This window comes from Lissotriton helveticus, chromosome 9 (assembly GCF_964261635.1).
Source record: "Lissotriton helveticus chromosome 9, aLisHel1.1, whole genome shotgun sequence".
Taxonomy (NCBI): domain Eukaryota; kingdom Metazoa; phylum Chordata; class Amphibia; order Caudata; family Salamandridae; genus Lissotriton; species Lissotriton helveticus.
Window position 1 is genome coordinate 956,921,384 of NC_136070.1, and position 26,781 is coordinate 956,948,164.

Here is a 26,781-nt window from a genome sequence, read left to right on the forward strand (position 1 = left end):
ACCAGAGGGTCAAGAAAACAGCAGTATAAATTTATATTCACACTTTTGTGAATGAAACTTTTTTTTTTACTTTTCATGTCTGATTCACCATCTTAGAGCACACCGAGCACTTTTTAACACACCTCAGACGCAAGTATATTAACTATTTATGTTTTGTGACTCAACTGTTCAATTTAACTAGCTATAATTACGCTTGTGACTGTCTGATTAAGTTCATACATGTGCGGATATTATCATTTTAAACCTAGAACTGATGTCATCAAGTGAGTCTATATACAAAGAGGCCAAAGGGTCAGATCCCAACCCATTGCTGGTGGAAGCAGCATTCACATTTGGGAACAGCACTGATTAGTCATTCCTTGTTGGAAATGTCAGTCATGATGTGTGGAGACTTGGCGCTATACCATTTGCACGAGTCTGTCTTGGGAGAGGTGAATTCTAGCTGGCGACTGTGGGCCGCTCCCAGCCCTCTGCCAAGCAGCTGCCACCTGCCTTGTGCTGATCTGGGCAGAGTGAGCAGGGCTGTGCACTTTACCTGCTTCTGCACACCAACATCCCTTCTAATTCCAGCAACCTAACGGTGCCCAGGTCTGAGCTGTGCTGGCAAGTGCACGTGGGCCACGTGCCTCAGCACTCACAGTGACAAGAATGTGAGGGACACGACTCTGAAGGCATGTGTGCCTTTGTACCCTCATGCACCAGCCTTTAAATGTGCCATACTTGTTGCAGCATGGTCGGATCAAGAGCCCCTAGAACCTCAGACACCTGGAAACCCCCGCCCGCAACAGGGCAGAGACTGGGCATGGCAAAGAAGTGCCCAGTCTGCCCAGGAGAGCAATCTGGGCCAGTCTCAGAGGGTAAGGGAGGCACCCTGAAATCCCCTTTGTAGTGGAGAAAGAATGTGACCAGTAGGAAGGGGCCAGGCCTGGAAGAGGAGAGGCACCCTTCACCCCAGTGCCACTAGCAGATGCATCTGCAGAGCTGCTGTGCTCCCCCGGTCCTTGTATGACTCACTGCTCTGATGCAGGTCTTTCCTTTGCATTCAGCGACTTGTAGTCCTGGTTTTACGGTGGGATAAACAAGACTGCTAGTGCCAGAATGTAAAGAAAACATCTAGACTGGCTATTACCAAAGGTTGTCTGCACACAGTATTCCTTTCAGGTAATCATAAGGGACCCTGTGTATCAATGAAAAATGTGTGTTTTATTGTGAATGGTGCATAATGTACTATGTAAAATGATTCCCGCAGTAAAGTACTAATATTCTTTTAAAGAGGGCTTTATGCTGCACTTCTGCCATTTTTAACCACTGTAGATGACAGGTATGCAATGCACAAAAAGGGCCTACGTGTGAAATTAACTTACTTAAATGGACATGACTGATTAGTGCTACTCGTGAGAAAGATCACACATAATCTCACACCTAAGACATTGATGGCACACATAATCACCATGAACACGTAGAAATGTTATTGTTATTGTTAACTATTGTTATTGTTAACTACAGCTTATATAGCGCCAAATCACCTACAGGTCTCGAGGCGCTTTTGACAGAAGAAGCTAAGCTAACAAAGGAACAGATACATGAAGCTATCCCACTAAGTAAGGCTTAAAGCTTCTCTAAACAAGAGTGTTTTTAAAGATTTCCTAAACTGCAGCAAGTTGGATTCTTTGCGAAGAGATTCAGGAAGTTTGTTCCAAACTTGTGGGGCAACCACCGAGAAAGATCTGCCACCTTTCGTAGCTAGTTTATAGCGAGGGCAGGACAGCAGTTGAGCGTTAGAAGACCTTAATGATCGTGTCGGTCTATAGACTCCAATGCGTTCTTTAATGTAAGCCGGTGCTTGGCCATAGATAGCCTTATGGGCAATGCACAAACTCTTGAACTCCACCCGTTGTTTTATGGGGAGCCAATGTAGCTTACATAACAGCGGCGATGCATGGGTGCGTCTAGGTAGCCGAAAGATCAGCCTAGCTGCATCGTTCAGGACTACTTGCAGTCTGTTTATCAGAGTTTTGGGGAGACCCAAATACAGGGCATTCCCATAATCTAGTCTCAAAATGATTGTAGCTGAGACAATTGTCCGGAGCGTAGAGGGGGAAAGCAAGGGGACTAACTAAGGTAACTGTCTGATTAAGTTAGTGCAAATCCCAACCACTGAGGAGATCTGGCTGACCATTCACAGCTCATGGTCGATCTTAATGCCAAGACTTTTTTCGTTGGAGCAGGGTTTAGGGGTCGGGCCAAGGTCTTGCGGCCAAAACAAATCACCCCAAGGGGATGCTTCAGATGAAACCACCAGGACCTCAGTTTTTTCAGGATTGATCTTCAGCGAATTTGCTGTCATCCAATTCACCGTATGACTAAGTATTGTTTGAGCATGGGTCTGTGCGGATGCAGTGTTCTCGATGCTAAATAACAACTGAGTATCATCCGCATAGTTAAAGGTTTTACAGCCCATGCTAGCTAAAGAGTCAATTAGAGGCTGCAAATAAAGATTAAAAAGGAGTGGGGACAGCGCAGATCCCTGGGGGACTCCACACTTCAGGGTGCCCCGATTTGATATGCAGTCTTCCAATTGAATCCTTTGAGATCTTTCAGAGAGAAAGGATTTTAGCCATTTATAGGCTATATCTTGTATCCCAAACGCAGCCAATCTGTCCACGAGCAGGGTATGGCTGACAGTATCGAATGCCGCTGACAGATCTAATAGTATCAGGGCACTCGGTTTTTTACTGTCAGCCATACCTCTGAGCTCATCAAGCACCGAAAGCATCACCAATTCGGTGCTGTGATGCGCCCGAAAACCTGCTTGGCGTTCGTGGAGAAGATGGTGTGACTCCAGGAAAGATGACAGGGACATCAGAACATGTTGTTCCAAAATCTTGGACAAGAAAGGAAGCTGAGATATAGGCCTATAATTTTTTAGGTTGATGGGATCAGGCCCCGGCTTCTTTATTAGGGGCCTAACTCGGGCTTCTTTAAAACTAGATGGAAGCTGGCCGGAGTCTAATGATTTATTTAGTAGGGAGACAAAGTGACTACCAAAAGCAGGAAGCGCCATACGAAAAATACTAGGAGGACAAGGATCTGCAGGGGAACCAGATTTTGTTCTATTCATGAGCTGTCCTAAGACCGTGGAGTTGATCGGGGGAAACTTAGAAATGGTATGTGGGAGAGAGGGGTGATTACTGGAGGTGTTCTTAATATCAGTCAAAATAGTTTGTACTTTGTCGAGGAAGTAGTTTTGAAAGGTGTTATAATCAATAGGAGATTCTGATCTTTCTACTTTCTTACTCAACTCTGATAAGATCTTGAAAGTTTCTTTTTGAACATTGTCCGCGTTGTTGATTCGGGATTCATAGTACACCGCTTTAGTTGACTGAATATAACTTTTATATAGTTTAAGAAATGATTTATAATGATCTTTATCAACGGAATCATTTGATTTCCTCCAACGTCTCTCTAACAGACGTAATTTAATTTTGAGTTCCCTCAGGGAGGAATTGAACCATGGAGCTCCCTTTGCCGTTCTATTTATCTTTTGATTTCTTTCAGGTGCTATTTGATCGATGGCCTGACCAAGATTTTGCATAAGATAGGTATATTCTTGATCAAGGTCCCCATGCATATCATGGAATTGTAAGTTATTAAGAAGGGTGTCCGACAAAGTTTCTGAATCAATTTTCTTCCATTGTCTAACTTTTTTGGATTTAGAGGGTGGAGGTTGAGGCGGAAGGCCATCTACAGGAATGTCACAATTTATCATGTAGTGATCTGACCATATGCAGGGTATAATATCTGTTAGCACCACAGCCGGGTCAGAAGTCCAAATAAGATCCAGAGTGTGACCTTTGATATGTGTAGGTGCCTCCACTAATTGTTTAAGTCCAAGTGGGGTCATAGTATTTTCCAACAGTCGCGTTGCTCCCTCTTTACATAATTTGTCCCAATGGACATTAAAATCTCCAGTTATTAGGACTTTTTGATAACGTGTACAAATGTCTGAAATAATTGGGGTCAATAGGTAATTAAACATTACAGTGAATTTTGGTGGACGGTAAACTGTAAGGATGACCCAGCAGGTGTTTCTCAGTGTAATCTTCACCCCGAGTATGTCCGCTAAATCCACTGTTTCGGCCATTAGTTTAGTAGCTGTCAGATGTTTTTTGAAAAGAATGGCTACCCCACCCCCACGAGCATTGTCGGCGCGATTATGCCAAATTGCATCATAGACATTAGGTAGAGCGGCAATAATATCAGGTAAAGAGTTATCGCCCAGCCATGTTTCTGTGAGGGTTAAGATGTCGATGTCATTATCCTGAAGGAGAGTAAAAATTTCAAGGTGTTTTTTTTGTAGTGATCTAGTGTTCAGGCAAGTTAACCTCAAGCTGGGGTGACGCCCCGTGGTACTCCTATCAGAGGACAATATACTAGACTCTTTTAACTTAGCTAAGGTAGTTGAGGGTAATGTGAGAGTACTAGTATGTAACAGGTGTAACTCACCCGAGGAGTATGTCAATCGACAAGCAGAGGGATAGGCCCTAGTGCCCAGACGGGCGCAGACGGGCAGGACTCTGGCACGACTCCGGCGCAGGTCCGGCGCGTCCGATGTACGCGTCCGCTGCGCGGAGGCATGACCGTCCACTTTTAAGCGCAACTAGAGCGCGTCCCCGCCCAGCCCACACCCAATATGGCCGCCAAAGCCAGAAACCAATCCTCTGCGTCAATGCTCGGCCGAGAGTGGTCTGGTGGCGAAGGGAGGGGGGGGAGAGGTCACAGAGCGCAAAGGAAGTCTCAGGACAAAGTAACAAAAGCTTATTAAATCAAGCCACAAAATGCAACGTTTAAAATGCACGAAAAGTAAAAATGCACAGAGTGGAGAGGAGAGACCTCCCGGCTTCCACCTCAGGAGGGGGAAAAGAATCCTTCAGTCAATTAGATCGCCGGGCTCTCTAAGCCCCTTTTAAGTGCAACTAGAGCGCGTCCCCGCCCAGCCCACACCCAATATGGCCGCCAAAGCCAGAAACCAACCCTCGGCGTCAATGCTCGTCCGAGAGCGGTCTGGTGGCGAAGGGAGGGGGGGAGAGGTCACAGAGCGCAAAGGAAGTCTCAGGACAAAGTAACAAAAGCTTACCCGACCTCCCGGCTTCCGCCTCAGGAGGGGGAAAAGAATCCTTCAAAGTCAAAATGTCACACCTAAGACATTGATGGCACACATAATCACCATGAACACGTATAAATGTCACACTTAAGACATTGATGGCACACATGATCACCATGAAAACGTAGAAATGTCACACTAAGTCCAATGAAACCGTGGCAGCCAAGCATAAGGATAGACATTCATTTTATGATACCGGCTTAGTGCACTGCTTCTGGGTGCTTAGCAAGGTCCTATCCTTTGACAGTCAAAGGCAATTACATTGCTGTCTCAGATATTGTTGTGCCTTATTACGTCATGGCTATGCCAAGTGTGCACGCTGTTTTCTCAAAGAACCACATATGTGTACGTATTATATGTGTAAATGATTTAACCCACTGTTTCTTTAAAAAGGGGCTGCTGTGCTGTTTGTTTATGCTGCTCACTTTTGGCTTGAAAATCATGTACTGTAGAATATCCCAGGATGCACGGGGGCATGCATAGAGCACAGGCTGTACAATGTTTTGCTCCATGTTCCTCAGGTTAAGCAAAGCAGTAACAGACACGGATTCCTCCTCCTAACCAGCTCTCACCCTCTGAGTCATGTAAACAGGATTTCTGTCGCTGGCATAATGTGCATTGGAGTCAATGCCAATGACTTTTCCTGATTGTACCTATATATTCGACTACCGAGTGTCTGAATTAAGTACATTGCTGTCTACCTTTCTTTTTCCAGTGGCACTATTACACCACTTCTGGGTTCCCCTGCATGACAGTGCACATGTCTCTCTGCAGACCTCTTGAGGACAGTCAGCATTCAGCTCTGCCCTCGTCAACCTCATTCAGCACTGTCTGTCTGTCTGCTGTTGCAGGTCTTTCTTACCTTAGTAAAACGCGGCCCGAACCGTCCAACTCCCGACTCCACACCGCACACCCTGCTCTCCTCTCCTGGCCAGGGAGCACGTACGGCGTGCATGCTGCGCAGCGTCACCGTCACTGCAGAGTGGGGGCTGGCCAAAATGATGTCCAGGGCCGTCATTGGTAGCACTTTCGCGCACTACCAGATTGACGGCTCTGGGACCCACATCATTAAAGGCCTTAGGCCTGCCGCCCGTGCACTGCGAAGTCCGCGCACGACGGCACCACCACCACTAAGCTAGGTGGTGGGGTGCGTGAGTGCACGGTGACAGAGTTCCCTAACTGCCTGTGCTGCGCGAGTGCGCGCAGCGCTTTTCATCATCACGTGACGTCGGGCAACACATTTATTGTCGGGTAGGTAGGGCCCCCTGCGTTTGGAAAATATGGATTGATTTCTTGGGCCGGCGGTGGGGCCCCCTGTGCGCGAGGCCCTGGGCAGCTGCCCATACCGCCCATGCCTAGGACCGGCCCTGAATAAGCTAATGGCAGTTTCTCTGCTTGGGTTAGGGCAGCTTTACTGCATGTGAGCACATTCCTTTATTTGAGCATCACTAAACCTGTTTCTAAAGTTCAGTTGTGCATTACTTTAGTTTAATTCCTGTGTAGAAACTCTTCCCTCTTAGTTTCCCATGTAAATAAATACTGACCGCTCACAAACACTTTTAGACACCTTAAGTTGAGGACTATTTGAAGTCTGTCTTTTACCATTATATAATAAATAATGAGAATGTGCCTAAAAAATACCAGAAGACAATTCTAAAAATGCATATAGTTGTCGAGTCACACAAAATGGGTCCATTTGGCATCTATGAAGCGGGCATCATATATTTATTTTTTTTGCAGAGTTTTATATAGCGCGAACTAGACCCGAATCGGGTATCAGAGCGCTTTACATAGCACCAGTTACATTACATGTTACGTTACATGAGGACACACATTCATTTTTAGGCATGGGGAGATTAAGGCCCAGATGTAGGTAAACCGATTTTACCAATTCTAAAATACCGAATTTTACCGAATCGGTATTTTAGAATCGGTAAATGGTATGTAGATAAAAAATCTGTAAAAAATACCGATTCGGTAAAAATCGGTATCGGACATTCGGAAAATACAGATTCTGTATTTACCGAATCTGTATTTACCGATTCTGTATTTACCGATTCTGTATTTACCGATTCTGTATTTACCGAATCGGAATCCTCCATGCATTCCTATGGGCCTTTCGCCGCATAGGAATGCATTGGGAATACCGAATCGGTAAATACAGAATCGGAAAGCAAACAAAAGTGAAACTTAGGCAGGGAGCCAATCAGGTGCTACCACCCTCCCCCTCCCTCCCAGGAAGTGGCTACACAGGCAGCTGCAACTAATTAGAAGCTCCTGGAAAGGCAGGTTTTTTTAGAGTTTTATATAGCGCGAACTAGACCCGAACCGAATCGGGTATCAGAGCGCTTTACATAGCACCAGTTACGTTACATGAGGACACGCATTCATTTTTAGGCACAGGGAGATTAAGTGATTTGCCCAGAATCACAGGAGGTTTTGGCGTCGTTACCGAGACTCGAACCCAGTTCCCCAGGTCCGAGGTCGAGCGCCCTAGCCGTTAGGCCATCTCCTCTCCCCATTGGAGTAGTTGGAGCAGAGCCGAGTCACTGAGCAGCAGAAAGGGTTTGGTGCACTTTTAAAAGTGTAAAATGGCAAGCAGCAAGGAAAAAGAGCAGCCTGAGAGGAAGAGGAAACTCAAATTCAGCAGCATGGAGTTGCAGGTCCTTGTGGAGGAGGTGGTGAAGATGCACCACAAACTGTTTGGCAGGCAGTCCCTCACTGTGGCAGAATCTGCCAAAAGAAAAATCTGGCTGGACATTTTGGACAAAGTAAATGCAGTTGGGGTGACCACCAGAGACAAAGAGGACCTGAAAAAAAGATTTTATGACCTCAGGAGCCAAACCAAAAAGAAAATGGCTGAACATCACAAGCAGGCATCCAAAACTGGTGGAGGCAAGAACCCAGCACCCCCCCTTACTGACCTGGAGGAGATGGTGGCCTCAACCATCGAACCGGACAGCGTCTGCGGACTGGGAGAAGTAGACAGCTCAGCCAGAGCTGCAACAAAAAAAGGTAAGAGACATGCACAGCATACCCCCCCATACCATCATCCTTACATGTACCCCCTGTGGCCCAGTGAACCCCAGTCCAGTACTGCTAGCACTATACAGGGCCAATTCATGATGCGATATGTAGTCAAGAGATGCAATAACATGTCATACAGCACAACAACCAACTAGTGAAGTAAATTACTGCATTGAGAATATAGCCAATGTGATACACATTTAATTGTAGTGACTGTGAGATAGTAGCGCTTAGCTAATGTACGCTCATATGTCCACAGGTGAAACGTCTCGCAGGCGCTCGCAGGAGACTGAAGACACACCACCTGAGAGGGAGGTGATCCAGCGCCCCTATAGAAATTCTGTCTCAACAACACTACCCAACACCAGATACTCTCCATTAATCATAATTACTCAAAAGGCCCATTAACCAACATAACAGAATTTTGGGCAACTGAATCATGTGACCTAATAATCAAAACCTATTCACAAACTATTTACACATTTATATACAATGACCATGGTTTTGCGCATAAAACATTTTAATTAAGTCACTAAGGTAAATGGATCAACTAATGGCAACAAGACCATAAATAACAAGGCCAGGTTGTTGTATTAGAATCTTATTTTATTAGCTTTATTCGTGTAAGTGCATTTTATTAAACTCTTTATTAGCAAATTCTGCAGTTTTTATTGAGGATTAGCACATTAGATTGTCAATTCAAAGTAAATCAATGAGCATGTTTAAAGTAAAATAAACAGGTTTTTTTTAACCTAAATTCTATTTTCCCTGTCTAAAACTCACTTAACCTAAAGAAATAGTTAATAACCCTATTGATCCTTACGTGCTCCAAAAAGTCCTTCAGCATAGCACGCCACACAGGATTCGGAAAGCGAGAAGCGCCCTCCTGCCCAAGGGGGCAATTTTTATACCCTTTTCCCTAGCTAATCTAACTAAAAAGAATACTTTTTCCCTGCCATCCAAAGTCCTGATTGGCTGACAGATGTCAGTCCACACATGGTGTCATCATCTTTTCGAAGTCTAGTTCCGACCTTTCTATGAGTCTATTGTCTCTTATTCACAAGTCACGCACCTTTCTCAAAGAGAAACATTTTTGTAAATGACAGTCCGTGACTTCCTTAGCTTGGCAATCTCTGCCGGTTTCCGACCTTGGCTTAGCTTTGTCCTTCCATGAGCTTGTATAACACATTCTTCAATTGAACTTGCAAAATAATGCCAACATGATAAAACTTTCCATGCAGGGCTCTTTGTAATGTATAAATGTGCGTCATACATCGCGTGATGATTCACGCGGCGTATGACAATACTGTTAATAGTTATCAACCACAAACCACACGAGCTACTGCTCGTGCATAAACATATTTACTTATGAATGTAATGTCACCCGCGCATGGACGCTTGATCTACGGTTTGCCATTGTAACCGCTGGCTTGCCACTGATCGGACGCTCCATAACTGGGTGGAGTTTTATGAATGGAATAAACTACTTTACCAAATATATAAAAGAATATCGATGATTCTTTTATTACATATGGCGATGATTGGGAACAAACTCCACCTTTTCCCACACAAAAAGTGATTTTCAACTCACTTCTACGATTCCGGATACCCTCCGGCACCTCATCTCGACATTGAATTCTTCGTATTTCCTGTTTATTCGGAGCAAGACCTTCAGCAAGACAAGATTCCCAATAGGTTATTGGAAAATTAAGAGGCGTTCTCTCATTTGCTGGATAAACTTCCTTTTCTCCTAGAACGATCCTCACCTATTGGACGGTTTCAATCGGCTGGTTGAAACACTCATTACCATTGGATTTCCGTTTACCTCACCTTATCTTCGACGTTTAACTTTCAGAAAAACGAAAAGGTAGACGTTTCTCCAGCCTAAACCAAGGTACTGTTGAACAAATATATATATATATAAGAAAAATAATTTCAACGATACACAAGCTTATTCCACAGCATTAATTTAAAAGACTCAAATGCGCATCTTGCATAAGATTGACATTTTCATGAATTATTCCCGCGTATTGCTACAGCGATACGCACGCTCTTTCCAAATCGCATATTATTTGTTACTCATTACTCCAGCGATACACACACTCTATTTTACCTATTTTACAATTGTGTATAACTTCAGCGATGCGCACGCTTTAATAAACTTGTGTTCCTATCACTGCGTGTCACTACAGCGATACGCACGCTTCATCAGATCCTCACGCTGATACCACTTATTATTTCAGCAATATACACGCTATTTCAAGTATTATCCAGGCATACTCCTACTATTGTTCATTTATTGGAAATTGTGATTACTATTCTATTTTAAAACGTTTAGAGTAAAAAAATATATACTTAACATTATACAAATTATATTCTCTGGTTATAAGCACGATACTTATATATATATTTATATATATTATTCAAAAATAGAGCCTTAAATTGATATACAAGTTCAAACCTAGTTATTCAATATCATATCCTCTGACAATTTTTATTGTTCCCTATCATCTGGTTCTACTTTAATTTTAAATATGGCTAATAATCAATGGCATCAAATCACACAACCACCACCATTCTTGAGTAAACCAGGTACCCCTGACATTATATGGTCAGAATGGTTTGATTTATTTGAGAATCATTTGATTGCTATTGATACTGCTGACTATTCTGCTCAAAGAAAATTTGCAATACTTTTTGGTTGTTTGGGTCAAGCAGGTCAGCGGATTTTTAAAAGTATTGTTCCTATAGCCCCTCCTATTTCTCAAAACGAAAGTGGAGAAAACCCTTGGAATATATATATTGAAGCCATCGCTAGACTAAAAAAACAATTTTGTGATGAACCTAATATCATGCTTGAGAGACACAATTTTTATTCCAGGAAACAAAAAGAGGAAGAGAAGGTAGAAGAATACATTGCTGCTCTTAGAGTACTTGCTATCACATGTAATTTTGAACCTTCCCCAGATAAATTTATAAGAGACCAATTTGTATTCAATTGCGTGTCTAGGAAAATTAAACAAAGGATCCTTGGATGTAAAAACCCATCGTTGAATGAAGTCATTGACCTTGCTCTTAGTATTGAACGCTCCACATTAACTAGTAAGGTGGTAATGGAACCATCCAAACAAGGAATTAATGCCTTAGATTGCTCTGATTCTGACCAAGAAGGAGCTGTTTGTTCAATTAATTCTAAAAACAAAACTCAATTCAACTATAAACCTTTTCAAAAGAAAAAGAACATTTTCTGTTACAGATGCGGATCAAAAGACCACTTAGGAAATGCTACAAACTGTCCAGCACTCAAGAAACGTTGTTCTATCTGTAAGAAAATTGGCCATTTTCAAGGCGTTTGTAGATTTGCAAAGAGGCACACAAATGTTAATTGCATTGATGTAGATTCTTGTTCAAATTCTTTTAAAAACATTGTAGTAACTTTGGATTCAAATGGCGATGTAGAATCTATTAAGGGTCCTTTATGTTCCGCCATTATTGATAATGTTCATTTACAAGTCATGGCAGATTCGGGTTCGCCATATACAATACTCAGAGACTCTACTTTTTATGAAAAATGGGACAAAAGAGTTGAGTTAATGAAAACTGATGTCAACCCAAAAGCTTTTGGGGAGAAGGATATTAACATGTTAGGTTATTTTGAAGGATTGGTTCAGTGTCTTGGAAGAGAAACAGTTACAAAAATGTATGTTGCAGAAAAAGGTAAAAACATTGTGGGTTGGAAAGATCTAGCCATGATGGGACTTTATCTAGTACCTGGTGACGATAATCCCATCAAAGTAGGAGACTTACCTAAATTCAAAACTGCTACTGATGGTCTTCCTATTGCTATCATAGAGAACACTATTGTAAATATACATGACATTTTATCAGAATTTAAACCCGTTTTTGATGAAATGGTTGGAAGCGTGAAAGGATTCGAGCACAAAATAAGATTGATACCGGGAGCTCAGCCTATAGCACATAAAGTCAGAACAGTCCCATTGAGTGTAAGATCAGAATTAAAAGAAATGTTAAATGATTTATGCAAACAAAACATCATTACACCTGTCAATTCTTCTCAATGGGTCGCACCAATTGTAGTTATTCGAAAAAAGACAGGAAAAATTAGATTGTGTGCGGATTTACGCTCATTAAATAAGAAAATTATCATTGACTGTCATCCACTCCCAAGAATCCATGAACTTCTGGCAAACATTGGACAAGCAAAATGGTTTTCGCTGATAGATCTAAGGTCAGCGTACCACCAAGTTTCATTGTCTAAAGAGTCCCAAGAACTTACATCTTTTATTACCCCCTTTGGGGCTTTCAAATTCCTACGCCTCCCTTTTGGTTTAGCGTCTGCAGGTAGTGTTTTTCAGAAGCTGATGGATGAATTACTACAAGGGATTACAGGTGTACAAGCATATCTAGACGATATTTTAATTTTTGCCGAAACTTTAGACGAACATAATAAAATTCTCAGAAAAGTCCTATCAATTTTAATGTCTAGGAATATGACAGTTCATAAAGATAAATGCAAATTTGCAGTAAACAAAATTGACTACTTGGGCCATACTGTCTCAGACAAAGGTATCACTCCCAAATTTTCTGTTATCAGGGCCATTGAAGATGCAAAACCCCCTCCAGATAAAGACGCTTTGCGATCTTTCCTCGGACTAGCAGAATACTACGCTAGGTTTGTACAATCATATTCACAACTGGTCGAACCATTAAGACAACTTTTAAGAAAAGGGTCCAATTTCATTTGGACTGATGAATTAAACAAGGTCTTTTGTGAAATTAAAAAAATGATTATTTCAGCAAAAGCCATACATGCGTTTAGAGAGGATGCCATCTCAATACTTACAGTTGACGCAAGTATTTCTGGACTAGGGGCAGTACTCACTCAGAAAGTTAACGGACAAGAACAAACAGTCGCATTCGCTTCTAGAGCTCTTAAAGATTTTGAACAAAGATACAGTACAATAGAAAGAGAAGCTCTAGCTTGTGCATGGGCCGTTCACAAATTCAAAATGTATATTTGGGGGAGGAAATTCGAGTTGGTTACAGACCACAAACCCCTGATTTATATATTTAATAAGTCTAACTCTACATCTTTGTCAGCACGGCTTATGAGACTAGTATCAAAATTACAAGAATTTAATTTTACAGTTAAGCATATTGTAGGAGGCAAGAATTTTCGTGCTGATTGCCTATCCAGAATGGCTATGATCAAAGATGATGAAGAAGACATTTTAGTAGAAGATGTATAGTGTGTTACTTTAGTGGACGCTATAAATGAAATTAGTGACATTATTTCCGAAGAGGATTGGAAAAATGCCACCAAAACTGACAATGTGTTGTTGAAAGTTATAGAATTTACTACACAATATTGGCCTGAACCTAAAAGTCTGAGCGGAGATCTACGAAGTTTCGCTCAAATTGCAGAAGAACTCTTTGTTGAAAACGATATAGTTCGAAGAGGTGAGAAATTTGTTCCCCCTTTTAAACTGAGAGAACCTATTATTAATATGGCTCATCAAGGTCATTTAGGAATAACTAAGACATCCATGCGAATCAAACAAAACTATTGGTGGCCATCAATGGATACCCAGGTCAAAAATTTAATTGATTCTTGCCCTGAGTGTTTATTATCAGACAAACATTGGCGTACTTTAAAAGTTCCCTTACACCCCACTGAGTTTCCAAATTCCCCCTGGGAAAAAGTTGGAGTAGATTTTTCAGGTCCATATTCCATTCTACAACAAGAAAATAAATATGTAATCCTTTTAGTCGATTATTTTTCAAAATGGATGTATTTTGATTTTGTTAAATCACCAGACTCAAATTCCACTATAACTTTCCTTAAGAAAGTTTTTGATTTAGAAGGACCTCCAAAATCTATAGTTACAGATAATGGAACACACTTTGTATCAGATAAAATGTGTAAATTTTTGAAAGAATTGGATATCAAACAACTGAAAGTAGCCTTATATTCCCCATCTTCAAACGGACTTGTAGAAAGAGGGAATAAGGTAATTAAAGAAGGTATACAGACTGCAGTGTCTTGTGGTTACAAAGTGGGGGAGTTCGTTACACAAAAAGTCTGGCACTATAATACGTCCCCCATTGTGTAACAGGTGTATCCCCTTTTTCTCTTCTGAGAGGGAGAGAAAATCGTTCCGTTTTATTCCCATCTTGGTTACAACAAGATACTGTAAGGAAAACTCCTGATTTACATTCAATTAAAAATGCTGTTCAAGAAAAACAAAAACAAATGAAATTACATTTTGACAGTAGTTCAAATAGTAATCTTGTAAATATTCTAGTAGGTGACTGGGTGTTAATTAAAAATCCTGGAAAAGTAACGAAAGGTCGTTCGAAATTTTTCACACCTGTCCAAGTATTGAAAGTTAGCAAGGGGGCCGCTTTCCTTGACAAAAGGGGTTGGTGGAATAAACGACAATTAGTAAAAGTGACAGATCACCAAGCTGAAATTATTAAAAGTAAAGTGTACAAAAATAATTCTGATAATCTAGACTGGAGCTTTTGGATAAATGTTCCACATATACCAAAAGATCCTCTTACTCCAAACCAAACCTGTGAACAACTTCCCATCAGACATTGTATAGATCCCCAGAATACTACCATTAACCAAACTTTTTCTTCTTTTGGCAGGCGTATCAAAGCACCGGAAAGATACAATGAATTTGTTAAATTCTAAATATTATCTTAATTATTCATTGTTCGCTATTGTAAGGAGGAAGGTGATGTAATGTATAAATGTGCGTCATACATCGCGTGATGATTCACGCGGCGTATGACAATACTGTTAATAGTTATCAACCACAAACCACACGAGCTACTGCTCGTGCATAAACATATTTACTTATGAATGTAATGTCACCCGCGCATGGACGCTTGATCTACGGTTTGCCATTGTAACCGTTGGCTTGCCACTGATCGGACGCTCCATAACTGGGTGGAGTTTTATGAATGGAATAAACTACTTTACCAAATATATAAAAGAATATCGATGATTCTTTTATTACACTCTTGCTCTTTCTGGACAGGACTCGACCACACCATTTTAACAACGTTAGGCCTCAGGCTTTAGGCCCCTCTCATGGAAAACTAGTATTCAAAGAAACACAAAAGAATAATTTATGAAAGAATTAGAATTCATTCTGTTACCCACCCACCTTTGCTAAATATTAACCCATTAATCTATATTACCTAGCTGAAGCATTTCAGTATTTACACCACATAAGGATAAGACATAACATAAGCACACACAAATAAGCACATGCCATTAATTTAAACAGCCGCATTTTAATACTGACATAAACAATAGACAAGGTTAGTTTATTATTATTTTTTTACGTACATGCAATTGCAACATAGAGCACAAATGTTAAACCCTCATATCATGTATGCGTTTTAATCTAAGTTGATTAATATAATTCACTCCATGCTTATTAGTACAATTATTTAATTATGGAAGTTTTAACTTTGCGAGTCGAAATAAAATATATTTGTAAACCTCGCTCCATCAGAGGACAGTCAGGAAGCAGGTCCAACTACCCACACCGTACCACAGGACACAGGTGCATCAAGTAGCCATCCTCCTGCACAAGGCACAGAGATGCCTCAAGACTTCCTGGCGTCCCCTGACAGATCACAATCCCCTCTGTTGCTGTCATCCCCAGAAATGCCAGCATCACAGCATGAGTCCACACCTGCATCACAACCCAGCAGGAGGCATGTAGTGGCCCCACTCATAGGAATGGAGTCTGCAGCAGCTGACAGTGAGGGCGACGACACACACAACTTGCCTGCAGATGTCAGCACTGGTACAAGGCACTCCAGTGCAGGGGTGGTCCATAGTGGTGCAAGACGCCGCAGAGTCCAAGAGAGGCCAGCAGATGCACCAGTTGAGGGGAGAATGGTGAGGATACAGAGGATGCAGGGAAGAGCCATCCAGGCATGCCAACGGCAAATGAGGTCCCTGAACAGCAACATTGGGGAAATAGGAAAGGGCATCAGTGAGCTGGTACACGTCAACAAAGAGATGGCAGCAGGGATGCGCGTTATTGGCAACTCAGTGCAGCTGCTATGCACCAAACTAGACACTGATTTCGAGGCACGGCGCAGAGAAAGTCAGCGTGGTCATGGACTAACTAAAGCCATCAACCGCCTGGCCACTGCCACATCACTGTCATGCAGGAGAAGCAGTAACCTGCAGGAGGCCATGACCCAAAACACCAATGAGGTCACTAGTGGCATGGGCAGGATGACCAGTGCTCTTGAGGCGCTGTTAAATGCCCAAACTGCACATACAGCTGCTCTGGATGTGCCTGTCAGTGAGGAGAGCACCAGCAGGAGCAGCATAGGAAGCACCCTTGTCCCTGAAACAAGGAGGAGCAGGCGCCACGCTGAGGCCACAGGCAAGCAAGACAGTGAGCAGGGTGAGCAACCTACAGGTGTTACAGGGAAGCGAGGAAGGAAATGACTTTTTAAAGTTCATGGTGACGTGAACCAGGACTGACATCATTGCTGTTAAATACTTTTTGTTGCACGGTTGTGATTTGAAAATCTACCTCTTTACCAAATTAAACTACATTTGGTGCATACTCCACCTGTCTGTGTATCTTAACTCACTTAAAAGTAGTTGCGTGTGATCTCATCCCGCCTGTGTCTGCCATCAGTAGGTGTTGCAACTCCAAATGCGTGTGGTTCAGGCACTGCTTCCTCATCATATGGTCCTCGTAATCTGAGAGTTCCACTGCTGTGCCCTTCTTGACCACAAGGTTGTGCAGCATAGCACAGGCTGCAATCATCTTGCAGCAGATGATTGGTGTGTACTGGCGGGCACCTCCACTCTTGTGGAGGCAGCGAAACCTGCTCTTCCACATGCCAAAGGTGCGCTCCACAATGTTACGGGTTGTCTTGTGTGCCCTGTTATATCTCCTCTGACTTGGTGTTGTAGGGTTGAGGTAGGGAGTGAGGATGAAGGACCGGAGGGCATATGCACTGTCCCCTAATGGCAAGAGAAAAAACATTACTCACATGCACACACACACACATCCACCTGTAATACGTTTCAAGGGAGTTTCACACAGTGTGTTACCTAGCAAGTATCCTTCTCCAAATTCCCCCGCCGTCAGGCATGCGTAGATCCCACTGTTTTGGAAGATGTAGGAGTCGTGGGTACTCCCGGGGAATTTGGCTACTAGGTCAGTGATCATGTACTTGGAATCACAGATCACCTGTACATTTATGGTGTGGGTGGACTTCCGGTTTCGATAAATGTACTCTGTGGCAGCAAGTGGGCATATTGGTATGTGGGTACCATCAATACATCCAATTATGTTTGGGAAATGCGCCATCTGATAAAAGTCTGTCTTTGTCCTTAGCAGTTCTGCATGCGTTGCAGGGAAGCTGATGTACAAATGCATTCTCTGCAACATGGCATCAAGGAATTTTTTAAAGAAACGTGACAGACAGCTCTGGGACACCCCACCTACCACAGCAAGCACACTCTGGTAACTCCCAGAAGCAAGCAGGTGTAGGCTGCACAGCACCTGCACATGGGGTGGGATGGCGTGTGCCCTTGTGGTTGGATGGTACAATAGTGGGTGAAGGTCCCTGATTAGGTCCAGGATAGTTTGGGGAGCCAGACTGTACCTTTGGAGGATCTCAGGCTCAGTAAGCTGGAATAGAGTGATCCTCTGCGTGTACACCTGCTCCTCCCTCCTCCAGACCCTCTCTCCTTCTGCCTGTAGCCGTATCCGCCTCGCAATGACATAGAATGCCGCCATTCTGGTGAAAATGTTGCATTTTGGGGCCTTTTTTATACCATGCACCTGTTTACCACCTGATTTGAATCCATTGTAAATACCGACTCTTAAGTACCTAATTTCATGCAAAATCGTTATTTAAGAGGTTTCCTACATCTCATAAACTCATTTTACCATTTCTTATTTTCCGATTCGGTAAATTTACCGATTCGGTAATGTTTCCGAATCGGTATATTTTCCGATTCGGTATTGTTTCCGAATCGGTAAATTTACCGATTCGGAAACTTTACAGAATCGGTATTTTTTCCGATTCGGTATTTTTTACGATTCGGTAAGGTTTCCGATTCGGTAACTTTAACCGATTTAGTAAATTTACCGATTCGGTGTTTTCGGGTCCCCTACATCCCGAATGCCCAATACCGGTCGGTAACGGCCGAAAATCGGTAAATCCGGCGTTACCGACCGGTATTGGCCTACCTACATCTGGCCCTTAGTGATTTGCCCAGAATCACAGGAGGTTTTGGCGTCGTTACCGAGACTCGAACCCAGTTCTCCAGGTCCCAGGTCCGTGTTCAAAGCAGGGGTAGAAGTGCATTAAAAATAGTATGGGAACTGCAACACTTCACGCAATGGGTTGGGGGCCAAAGGCGTGGCTAAAAAACAAAATATTCTGTTACTTTTTTCAGTCTTTCACCTTCAAGTAACTACATAGAAAGTAATGAACTATCGTACATTATGAAACCTCTATATTAGTGAAAGCATTACAGAAGTCTGTGTGTGTAACTAGAGAGCCATAGAATTGAAACCTGGTTGGTTAATAGTGACTTGTGTATGTTTAGTGCTACGAGGTTCCAGTCTGCGATAGAAAGCACTGTGAATACTTAAGTCATTATTTCAAACTTGCATTACACACAGCATAAGATAAGCTTCTATAAAATGTGCAAAAAGGTATAAGATAAAGTGCTTCCAAAATATACATTTTAAAAATACTTAGACTGTATGTAGTGCAAGTTTTTTATAACTGTCTTTTAACAGAACACACTTCACAGCTTAAATGGTAACTCCCTTTCAATACCACTAAAAAATAATTGATCTGTGTCATCGGGAAGCTTCAAGTGCTTTTGTCAATTAAAGCCAATACCGACTTCCAAGCACCTTTTATATTTGCATATTGACCAGTTGCACACATTTCCATTTTTTTCAGGCAAGCAAGCCCCCCGGCAATAAGGCTTGTTTAGCTGCCTGCCCCTCCCTCAGATTCATAACACAGGAGACTCCCTGCCTTACACTTCAGCTGAAGCATTTCAACTGTCAGAAATAACTGTCCTGTGACGGTTGTCTATCCACAATAAGTAGTGGTACTGTTTTTCTTAAAATAAAAAAGTAAGGGCTTGTCATGCCTGTCAGATCCTGCCCACTTCGACCACTGAGTCAAAGGGATGAAAGTACACTTTGATTGGATGCTGGAGGAGCCATTTTATAGTGTAAGACATGGCTTCCCCGTAATGTGAGTCTCTGCAGACTGAGGTGTTGTTTTAACATATATAGCTTACCCTCTGCTATTAGAATCAAACATTTTATTATGCGGACAGGACATCTTAGAACACAGCCCAGCTGCCTACATCGACTCGCCTGCAGGGCGGATTCACACAATAATCGTACACAGCGTCTGGGTCTACATCCCGGAGTTCGACCCCGCGTATCTGATGCAGCACCACCGCCCCACCTGGAGCATGGCTTCCGCTTTTTAGAAGAAAAGAGTAAAGGGGAACAAAGAAAAAGGGACCCCCTTAACCCCAACCCTACACCCGTCCGAAACTCCCTCACCCACCCTCCCACACCCACCCCACTCCGCATCAGCTTCACTAAATGCCACTTGTCCCCAGGGACTCGGCCCCCTTGCCTGGCTGCAGCTAACAGGTCTTCAGGTGCGCGGCGTGGCGCCTACAGGTTCCAGGGGTATAAGTTGTATGCTTTGCAAGTACTTTGGGCACATCACCTCCCGAAGGTCTTTGGACAAGATCTGTAGAAACGGTGGCCAGAGGCTAGCATATTCCGAACCCTTCCCCTCCATGCCAAAGGAAAGTCGCTCCAGAGCAAGGGTGTGCCACAATCGCTGAATCCAATCCCGGGTATCAGGTATCGGTGGGGTAGCCCTAGTAAAATGTGTCAGGTAGCCGGGGTAGTGTGATCTTAAAAGCAGCATCCAGCTCATCAAGAACTGTTGCCCAACAGCGTTCCAACTTCGGGCAGCGCCACAGTAGGTGAATGAGATTCCCAGACATCCCACATCCCCTCCAGCAGAGGCCTGACTTCGCCTTATCCCACATCTTGACCGCGCTGGGGTATAATACCAATAGGTCGCTGTTTTGTAGGCTGATTCAGTCCCTGCAGCGTTAGAGGTCGTATGGTGCGCCCGATAGAACACATGCTCCCATTCTTTGGTCGACAGGGGATGCCCTAACTCCGTCTCCCAGCGGACTTGCGCCTTTGTACGTTGTTTCCAGGGGCAGCGCAAAATCATCGCATAGAGTTCCGAGATGAGGCTCCTGTCATCCTTTTTGCAAACTAGCCATCGTTCAAAGGCCGTTAGCGGCCGCGACATGAGGGCTACATTGGCCGGGAGAGTCACCCAATGCGCCACTTGTGCATGATAGAATGCGTCCTCCTTGGCCAACGGAAAATAATCCGACCGTAGTGTGGAAAACGGGACCAGCCCGTCCAAATCGAAGAGCTTGCCCACCCGCTTGCAGCCCTTCTCTTGCCAGCGGTGAAAGACCGGAGACGCGCAGCCCGGTGGAAAGTCAGGATTATCCACTATGGGTGTCATTGGGGAGGGGAAGGAAGTCCAACCCTTACGTAGCGCTAACTGGTCCCACGCCTTCAGCGTCGGAGACGCCACCGGGGAGGAGTACAGTCCCCACGCCCTGCATTTGCGCGGTAGCCAAAGCTCTCGCCAGATATTACATCCAGCTGCCGTTTGGTCCATAAAGAGCCAATGTTTACTGGACATGGGCCTATTCCATTCTACTATGAATCTAAGACAGGATGCCTGGAAGTATGCAGAGAGCAGAGGGAAACCCAAGCCACCAGCAGCCTTCGGGGAAGTAGTCACTGTGAACGCAAAGCGCGGCCTTTTGTTGTTCCACAGGAACTTGTTAAGCAACCCCTGAAGTCTCCTCAACATGCCCGGCGGTGGATTCAGGGGCAACATCTGAAAAAGGTAGAGTATGCGGGAAAGCACTGTCATCTTAATTGCGGCCAGCCTGCCAAACCATGCCAATTTAAGGTGGGACCAGTCAGATAGGGTCTTAGTAACCTGATCAGCTAACAGGGCATAGTTTAAGGAAAGGGTCCTGGCTAGGGTTGGGGCTAGTTGTATACCCAAATATGGGATGTCTGAGTGCCCCCATTGAAACGCAAAGTCCCTCTGCAGGTCCACTACGTCAGAGTCCGGGATCGAGATATTGAGAATTTGTGATTTAGAGAAATTAACTTTAAACCCCGCCGCTTTGTGAAAGGCAAGGAGTTCTGCAGACAGATACCGTAGGGAAGAGTGGGGGTCAATCAACGCCAAGATGACATCGTCCGCATAGAGACTGATTTTATGGACATCGGCCCCAAAGCGGATACCCGAGATATTAGCGTGGGTTCGAATGCGCTGAGCGAAGGGCTCCATGTAAAGTGCGAAAAGTAGAGGGGAGAGGGGACACCCCTGTCGTGTTCCCCTAGTGATGGAAAAGGGGGCCGACCTACATCCATTCACCCTCACTACCGCTTTGGGAGCTGCGAAGAGGCACTGGATCCATCGCAAAAAGTTATCACCTATACCAAAGGCCCTCAACACCTCAAACATATAGCCCCAGTCCACACGGTCGAAGGCTTTCTCTGCATCAATAGACAGCAGAAAAGCCTGCGCCTTAGAGCGGTATACCAAGTCCAGCAGGTGGAGGAGCCTCTTAGTGTTATCCCCCCCTTTGCCTGGTTGGTATAAACCCTGCTTGATCAGGACCAATCACTCCATCCATTAAAGGGCTAAGCCTCGCCGCCAACACTCCTGCAAATAATTTAGCATCAATGTTGAGGAGCGAGATCGGCCTATAAGAGCCGCAATCCGTAGGGTCCTTCCCAGGTTTGAGAATGACCGTTATGGCCGCTTCAGTCATGGAGGGAGTGACCATCCCAGTGTCAAGGAAGGAATTGAAGAGCCGAGTCAAAAAAGGAGCCAGCTCCCTACAGTATGTCTTATAAAAAATAGCTGAGAACCCATCGGGCCCAGGTGATTTAGCCAACTTTAGCCATGAAATGGCCGATATAACCTCCTCTACTCGGATCTCCAAATCTAACGCTTCAGCCGACTCCGGATACAGGGGCATGATACCGGACGATGCCAGATATTCCGTTATGTTCTCATGCGGTGCGCCCTCCCTCGTATATAATGATTGATAAAAGTGGCGAAAGGTGTCAACAATGGCAGTGTCAGTGGTGTGGGTCGTCGCCTGGCGATCTTTGATGTCTGTGATGGTATAGGCATGCGCACCCGTGCGTAATTTATGCGCGAGCATCCTACCCCCTTTATCTCCACACAAGTAAAATTTGTGTTGCAAGCGCAATAAGGCATATGCCGCTCTATCAAGATCCAGGTGTTTGAGCATGCGTCTTTTCGTCTCTAGTTCTCTCCATACCCTTGGGGGTCCCGGTCTCTTGTGAATTGCACCCTCTGCTATTAGTATGGCATCACAGCACATTTGGATAACTAAGGTATTCCCGCTTGTCTTTGAAGTTGGATGTCAGATATTTCCTGTACTGTTTTTTATAGGATGCCTGTATTATGGCTTAATAGGTGGTTTTATTTAAAGTACTGCTTCTGAAAGACTTGTAGTCAGGGCCGGACGTGCCTAAAGGCAATCAGGCAGTGCTTGACTGGCTCGTCTTGTCTGGCAGGCCATTGTGCGAGCTGCTTTTTTGACTGTTTTGTAGGCCTAGCTCATGGTCTGCTGGGTTGCTTTTACTCTTGGTTTTCCTGATATTAAAACAACCATTGCCTGCAGGAAGCCCAAATAGATGCAGTTTTCCATACCTTGCAAAACCATATACAGGGTGTCTTTACAAGTACAAGCCCCCCCTCCCCCAACTTGCAAACATGAGACACTTTTTTTCAGCTTCCTACTTCACTAATGGCGACTACTTTTAATTTGGTGCCCAGGACTATTTTCTGTCCCAGTTCAACCCAGCTTGTAGTTTAATATGACACAACAAATCCTGTTAGAAAAGGTAAGTACGTTAGTGAACCTACATGAGCACTTCAGGAGCACTTCATCTGTTTTAATGACCTTCTTAGACTATTACATCCAACAAAAGGGGCTATTTTCTGAAATGTATCTCACAATGTGAGATCACCTTTTCCCGTAATACTTCCCTTCTCCCCCGGGCTCACCTCTGTTTCGAGTGTCGTGGTTTCAGCGCTGGGATACTCACGGGTTACTACGCGCTCTACAAAACCCAATTAATAATGTGGAGACAATTGCTTTATTCTACTCGCAGTGAAGTTTCATTTGCAGTGTTGTACATAAAGAATTGAGATGTCGCACGATTGCACACTAAAATATGGAAATGTTACACAAAAGCAATCAGAAAATTTGGCACCTATGGAGTTCCCCTTTATGTATGAATTTCAGAGGGTTACTGGGCGCCCTCTGGGTTTAGTGGGACCTGCATGCCTCCCCACACTACTCCTCTCAGTCCCCCCTCCCTCCCTCTAGAATGTTTTGTAAAGCCTGCAGGTTTCTAATATTCATCATGAAGGAGACTTGGTTAATCTAGTTTCAGGGGGCCAGCATGTGGCCTGGCTTCAGCAACTCCTACAAAAAGCAATGACCACAAGACAGAACCAGCCTACACACCTTTTGCTCTAAAGAGGGGACACTTTTCCTTCAACTTTATTGTGTGCTTTCGGCTGAGAGTCAAGGAGACATCAATGCAAGAAAAAAATGCATGAGGGTTTCACCTGAGTGTCAAGATGATGTAGCACCTTGAACACAAATTGCATTTTAAGTTAGTTAGGTGCCCTCAACACTTTCTGGTAACTTTTGGATTTGACTGGCCATTTGAGTAAATCTCTTTCTAATTGGCAATACGGTGCTCAAATAATTTTCAGAGTGGGGGTGCTGCCATCGACGTTACATCACTGAAGTCAGAAGGACTGTGAAGATTTCAGTTGTCATACAAAGAACACGTGGGCAAATGTAGGCAGCAGGAAACTGGAAAGTGTATGGTATGTCACTGGCGCTGAGTTTTGGAGCACGCTTTAGGAGATATATTATTATTAATGCATGGTGTGACAGTGCACTGTCATTTACACACAGACATTTTCCAATGAAATGGCCATCAAATTTTAACAGACAGACTGGTAAAACTGTAGTACCCCCCCTCGCTGTAATAGGAGGTGGATGCTGGGTGCGTTTGGGATCGTGGCATTCAGGATCATTGCTGTGCTTTTTAACTCATTTGTTATTTGCGCTGACCGACAGTGCTTTTTAACTGTATTTTAATTTCATCCTGTGTGCCTGTATTAGTGCTATCGCGCGCTGACTGTGAGCGCGTTTGGATAGCGCTGCATTGTTCCAGTTAGCGCGCTGACTGCTAGCGCTGTGTTTCTCTCATCTCTGCCTTACCTGACGGCATACTTCCTCTCTCCCTGCTCTCTTCTTTTTTTCCCACCTGAGGCGAATTAGCCGGGTGGTCTCCTGCCCCTGACTTGTGCACCTTCCTCACCGCACTTCCTCGCCTTGCTGGGTGGCAACAGCATCGCGGTGGAATTTTACGATCACCTTCCCCATACCTTGCTGGGCTGACTAGGGACCGCACGGCATCCTGGGACTGGTAGGCTGGGAGGCTGCACTTTGCATCAGCGGCCATCTTAGGGAGGATTGCTGACACGCTGGTCGGCGGACCAGGGGGCGGTCTTCTCACCTGTAGCCTGATTGGTATAAAACTAGAGGCGCTTTCCTCCGTGCAGCGGACGCGCCGTGCGGGCGTGCCTACTATCGCGCCAAAGGAGCGCCTAAGGAAGCCCGTCTGCGCCCGTCATCGTCACGGAAGTGGACGGGTGCGGGCGGTGCTTTTCTACCACTCTCTATTCAGTCGTTTTTTTAAAGTATGTGTACCTACACCTCTGCGGAGCTTCTTTCCCTACGAGGAAATGCAGGCAATTGTCATAAAAACTTTCCTGGGAGGTATGCCTACAAAAAACGCTGCTCTGCTTGTGGGGTGGGGTTTGGCTGGACCAACGGCTCCGCTTTCCCGCGACCTGCCCAAATCTTTATCCTGCTTTCTGCTGAACACGAGATCTCTCAGTAAACACTGTCAGGATATCTATAATCTTCTAGTTGACTCTAAACCTCTATGTCTTTTCCTTACTGAGACTTGGCTTGGGCCCTGTTCTGGACCTGACCTCGCGGCATCCATCCCTCCAAATTATGTCATCTTCAGGAAAGACAGGTTTCAGGGCAGAGGAGGTGGGATAGCCCTGATAGTCGACAAAAGCTTCCCTTTTGTCTTAATCCCCACCGACGATATCTCGGGATGCGAATCTCTGGGGTTCTCTCTATCTTTGTCCCCCCATCAGACCTGTGCGGGGCTCTTAGTCTACCGACCCCCAGGACCCTTAAGTTCATTTTATGAAGACCTTCACGCTGCCGCTGCGGCTATATGTTTAAAAACAGATCAGTGCCTTTTGTTGGGGGATTTCAACATTCACATGGACATAAGTTCTGATGCTGACACCATCAAGCTAATGGATGCAACTGCCCCTTTAGACCTTATTTCCTTTATTACCACGCCCACACACAATAAAGGGCATACCCTGGACCAGGTGTTTTCCACAACCCCTATTGCTGTATCTCCCCCTGAACCGGTTTCATGGTCAGATCATTATCTCATCAAATTTCAGCTTTCCCTGACTAACAAGTCCATTGCTCGACCCTCAGAGTGTTTTCGTCAAACGTCAAGAGCTTTTAGTCGAGTATCGCCGGACATGCTAGCTCAAGCTCTCACTTTACATCCCTGCCAGCTGTCAGGCAGTCTTGAGGTCGATATTGACCGCCTGCAGAGCTGGCTGACGGAGCGTTTTGCCGAATTAGCCCCTGTTTCAACTGTCCGCAAAAACAGTATTCGGACATCTGCCCCTTGGTTTTCAGCTTCCCTGGCTGTTCTGCGCCGCAGCTGTAAGATACCGGAAAGAGCCTGGCGCCGTCATTACGACCCCTTGGATAAGATCGTTTATAGTGAGGCCATCAAGAGATATCATGGTAGTATTTTGGTGGAGAAGAAAGCTTATCTGACTCGTAGAATAGAGGCTGCTGCTATGGCCAGTAAGGAAATTTTCCTTATTGTCAAGGAATTCATCTCTCCCAGCTCAGCTCTTCCCACACATCATCACTCCAAATCCTGGGTGTCTCTTATGGCCACTTCCTTCACGTCCAAAATCAAGACTATCCAAGACTCATTTCCCCTTTCCACTTTGGTGATCCCCTCTGATATATACGCCCCTTTCTCTGTATCACTCCCGGACGATGGTCCGGTCCTGGCTACTTTCCCCTTTCTTTCTCTTGCCTCCTCTCTGGATCTGATCTCTAAACTTAAATCGGGCTCGCCATGGGATCCTTGTCCAGCGAAGGTTTTGGCAAAAATGGCTCCTGCCATTAATGAGCTTATAAACCCTGTGCTCAACTGTTCGCTGAATTCAGGAGTTGTTCCTCAGGCTTGGAAACATGCCTTGATTCTGCCGCTTCT

The 26,781-nt window shown here is 44.4% G+C and overlaps 1 protein-coding gene across 2 annotated transcripts in view; it reads right to left on the reverse strand.

Moving 5' to 3' along the window:
* Positions 1–26,781, reverse strand: part of LOC144782081 (cadherin-related family member 4-like) — a 359,291-nt gene that overhangs the window by 292,787 nt on the left and 39,723 nt on the right. The window contains exon 1 of one of the 2 annotated variants that reach the window (XM_078661232.1): positions 6,027–6,234. The exons of the other annotated variant lie outside the window; for it this stretch is intronic. The gene's annotated coding sequence lies outside the window, so the exon portion shown is untranslated. Of the gene's footprint in view, positions 1–6,026; positions 6,235–26,781 lie in introns of those variants that run through there. 2 annotated transcript variants of the gene reach the window in all.